Below are 4,978 nucleotides of genomic sequence, written 5' to 3' on the forward strand. Positions count from 1 at the left end.
CAAGTACTGCATTTCGGACTCTTTTGTTGACCATGATGGCTACTCCATTTCTTTTAAGGTATTCCAGTGGTCAGGTACAGATGTGAGAGTTGGACTGTAAAGAAAGCTGAGTGCCGAAGAATTGATGCTTTTGAATTGTGGTGTTGGAGAAGACTCTTGAGAGTCCCTTGGACTGCAAGGAGATCCAACCAGTCCATCCTAATGGAGATCAGCCCTGGGTGTTCATTGGAAGGACTGATGCTGAAGCTGAAACTCCAATACTTTGGCCACCTGATGTGAAGAGCTGACTCATTGGAAAAGACCCTGATGCTGGGAAAGATTGAGGGCAGGAAGGGGATGACAGATGATGAGATGGTTGGATGGCATCACTGACTCGATGGATATGGGTTTGGGTGGACTCTGGGAGTTGGTGATGGACTGGGAGGCCTGGTGTGCTGCGGTTCATGGGGTCTCAAAGAGTCAGACACGACTGAGTGACTGAACTGAACTGAACTGATACCAAAATTTTCCCCAGTGATTATGGTGTTGGTTGGTGGATGCTTTTATTTTTATTATATCCATCTGCTTCTCCCTGCCCATTCTTTCCTTCTTTCTTCATTTGCTTAAGTAAAGAGATAATATTTGGAAAGGTAAACTAATGTTCTTCCCTATCCTGCTCTTCCCCTGCCCCCATAGATTTTGTACCTCTATGTCAGCTTGATATATTATGAAATTCACCTTCATACCATGGGGATGGGTAGACACAGTGTTGATCTTAACTTTTATTTTTGAAATTAAGCCCCTACAAAGACATAAGTCTCATGCATAAAGACTGGGTAGCATTTAGCTCAGCCCACTCCAGTGTTCTTGCCTGGAGAATCCCAGGGACGGGGGAGCCTGGTGGGCTTCCGTCTGTGGGGTCGCACAGAATCGGACACGACTGAAGTGACTTAGCAGCAGCAGCATCTGGCTGGACTTGGACAGGGCAGAAGAGAATCAGAAGGAAAGCATGAAGGTCTGAGATGGACCATGTTCTAGAATTTGGAGAGAAGAGGAGAGTGATAGAATCTTCATTTCATCTGGGGATTTGCGAGAAGGAAAGGACTTCTTTCAGAGGAATTAAAATGTACAGGTAGACAGAATCACCTCAAAATGGCAGCAGCTGTGATGTTGCTAGCTGCTGATATTGGGCTCTTCACATTTGGATGAGGAACAAAAGGAGGGAGAAGATGAAAGGGAGGGATAGGGTTGGTTTCTTCTTAGACTCAGAGATTTCTGTCTTAACCACAGATTAGTCAGGTTCTGGGTCAATAAGATCCTTTGATTATCATCTCCAAATAACAATATTATCATCTCCAAATAACAATAGTGGTAACCAACATTACAATAACAGAGGTAGATTTTCTGGAATTTGCCTGGCTTCAGAATGCATTTATAGTTGCTCTCAAGCTACTTTACAAATAAATGGAAAGCAGTTTTGAAAGTTCAGAGATTCACAAGGCTTCGTTTCTATTAAAACCTAATCTGAACAAAATATACCAATCTAGTTCCACATGAGGTTGAAATGTGATTTCATTTCTAACCTGCCAAGTTACTTAATTTAAAAAATAGCATTGCACGAATAAAGTATCTCTTTATGCTTGTAGTAATGAACTCTGTCCTACTATTTACATCTATTAAAAAATTACAACTCAACGGTGAAAAAATCTGCAAATGTGTATTGACCTCATTTCTCGTGTTGTTTTACCTCCATTTTTCTTAGAGTTTATTCTGCATAAGTGAGTGAGTGAAAATCATTCAGTCATGTCAGACTCTTTGTGACCCCATGGACTATACAGTCCATGGAATTCTCCAGGCCAGAATACTGGAGTGGGTAACTGTTCCCTTCTCCAGGGGATCTTCCCAACCCAGGGATCGAACCCAGGTCTCCCACATTGCAGGCATATTCCCTACCAACTGAGTCACTAGGGAAGCCTTTATTCTGCATATTCAACCCCTAACTCTGCACCCCAGGTGCTGACCCTCTTTTCCAGGTCGTGAGCATCTACCTTGCTGCTTGATCCTTGGTTCCCTTCTTTGTCCTTGCCTAACTCTGCCTCTCGTTAACATCTGGCTCTGTTACTCATGTCCTTCTCTTTGACCTCCCTTGCCCTTTTACTTTCTCCACCATTCAGTTCAGTTCATTTGCTCAGTCGTGTCTGACTCTTTGCGACCCCATGGACTGCAGCACGCCAGGCTTCCCTGTCCATCACTAACTCCTGGAGCCTGCTCAAATTAATGTCCGTTGAGTTGGTGATGCCATCCAACCATCTCATCCTCTGTTGTCCCCTTCTCCTCTGGCCTTCAATCTTTCGCAGCATCAGGGTCTTTCCCAAGGAGTCACTACTTTGCATCAGTTGGCCAAAGTATTGGAGTTTCAGCTTCAGCATTAGTCCTTCCAATGAATACCCAGGACTGATCTCCTTTAGGATTGACTGGTTTGATCTCCTTGCAGTCCAAAGGACTTTCAAGAGTTTTCTCCAACACCTCAGTTCAAAAGCATCAGTTCTTCGGCACTCAGCTTTCTTTATACTCCAACTCTTATATCCACACATGATTACTGGAAAAATCACAGTTTTGACGAGATGGACCTTTTTCAGCAAAGTAATGTTTCTGCTTTTTTATATGCTGTCTAGGTTTGTCATAGCTTTTCTGCCAAGGAGCAAGCATATTTTAATTTCATGGCTGCATTTACCACCTGCAGTGATTTTGGAGTCCCCCAAAATAAAAGTCTCTCACTGTTTCCATTGTTTCCCCATCTATTTGCCATGAAATGATGGGACCGGATGCCATGATCTTAGTTTTCTGAATGTTGAGTTTTAAGCCAGCTTTTTCACTCTCCTCTTTCACTTTCATCAAGAGGCTCTTTCGTTCCTCTTCCATTTCTGCCATAACGGTGGTGTCAGCTGCATATCTGAGGTTATTGATATTTCTCCCGGCAATCTTGATTCCAGCTTGTGCTTCATCCAGCCTAGCATTTCACATGATGTACTCTGTGTATAAGTTAAATAAGCAGGGTGACAATATACAGCCTTGACGTACTCCTTTCCCAGTTTGGAACCAGTTTGTTGTTCCATGTCTGGTTCTAACTGTTGCTTCTTGTCCTGCATACAGATTTCTCAGAAGGCAGGTCAGGTGGTCTGGTATTCCCATTTCTTTAAGAATTTTCCATAGTTTGTTGTGATCTACACAGTCAAAGGCTTTGGTGTAATCAATAAAGCAGAATTTCTGCAGTTCTTTTGCTTTTTCGATGATCCAATGAATGTTGGCAATTTGATCTCTTGTTCCTCTGCTTTTTCTCAATCCAGCTTGAATGTTTATAAGTTTATGGTTCATGTACTGTTGAAGCCTTGCTTGGAGAATTTTGAGCGTTACTTTGCTAGTGTGTGAGATGAGAGCGATTGTGTAGTAGTTTGAGCATTCTTTGGCATTCCCTTTCTTTGGGATTGGAATGAAGACTGACCTTTTCCAGTCCTGTGGCCACTGCTGAGTTTTCCAAATTTGCTAGTATACTGAGTGCAGCACTTTCACAGCTTCATCTTTCAGGATTTGAAATAGCTCAACTGGAATTCCATCATCTCCACTAGCTTTGTTTATAGTGATGCTTTCTAAGGCCCACTTGACTTCACATTCCAGGATGTCTGGCTCTAGGTGAGTGATCACACCATCATGGTTATCTGGGCCATTAAATTCTTTTTTTGTATAGTTCTTCTGTGTATTCTTGCCACCTCTTCTTAACATCTTCTGCTTCTGTTAGGTCCATGCTATTTCTGTCCTTTATTGTGTCTATCTTTGCATGAAATGTTCCTTTGGTATCTATAATTTTCTTGAAGAGTTCTCTAGTCTTTCTCATTCTATTCTCCACCATGGTTTTTTGGATTTTTTCCTTTCTCTTTTAATCTTTCTTAATAGGGCTTCTTTTTCCTTTTCCCACTCATTAAATAGTGGTAATCTTTTGTCTGATGTCATTAGTCTTTTTTCCTTGTCATTAATTCTCATACTCTTCCTGAGAGATCTCATTTATTTTCAAACCTTTGTTTATTACTTCTATGCTGATTATTCTTGGATCTGCATCTTTGGTATAACTTTTTCTTTTGAGCTCCACATCTGTGTCTGACTGCTCATTGGACGTCCCCACAAACACATGCCGTATTCTCTCAAAATTGATCTGGACAGAACTGAACCTCCTTCTCCATAAGCCTGTTTGTTGTATGCATCTCTGTCAGTGGCTGGTATCCAGACCAAGCTGGAGCCCTGGATGGTCCCTTTAACTCCTTCCCTTCCCTTCATCCCCATCTGTATTAGTCTGTTTAGGTTGCTGTACCAAAATACCACAGTAAGGTTCTGGGTGGTGTAAACAACAGAAATTTATTCTCTCAAAATTTTTTAGGCTGGGAAGACCAAGATCAAGGTGCTGCCAGATTTTATTTCTGGTGAGAACACTCCTCCTGGCTTGCAGATGGCTGCCTTTTCACTGTGTGCTCATCTGGGAGGGAGAGAGACAGAGAGGCAGAGAAAGCTCTCTCTGGTATCTCTTCTTATAAAAACAGTAATCTCATCAGATCCGGTCATCCTTATGACCCCATTTAACCTTAATTAGTTCCTCAGAGGTTCTGTCTCCAAATCTAGGCACACTGGGAACTGGGGCTTTAGCATATGAATTGTGGGGAAACGCAAATATTCGGTCAGTAACACCATCCATTGGTCACCAAGGTTTTTCGATTCTTCCTAATAAATAGTGTTTAAAGCAACTACTTCTTAACTCCTGTGCTAATTAATTTGATTCTGGACCCCATTTCCTTTCACCCTGTTGACCTCCTTCTTGTCTCCCTGCTTCTAGTTTACCTGCATCCCATCCAGCCCTTGTACTGCAGCGTGGGTGCCCTCTCTCAAATGCAAACCTGACCCTGTCACTCCTCTCTCGAATCTTTTCTGTGTCCCTCCATTACTGTCATGATGA

Source organism: Moschus berezovskii, chromosome 7, assembly GCF_049115385.1.
Source record: "Moschus berezovskii isolate FMDL1 chromosome 7, NW_MosBer_1.0, whole genome shotgun sequence".
In the NCBI taxonomy this organism is placed as follows: Eukaryota; Metazoa; Chordata; class Mammalia; order Artiodactyla; family Moschidae; genus Moschus; species Moschus berezovskii.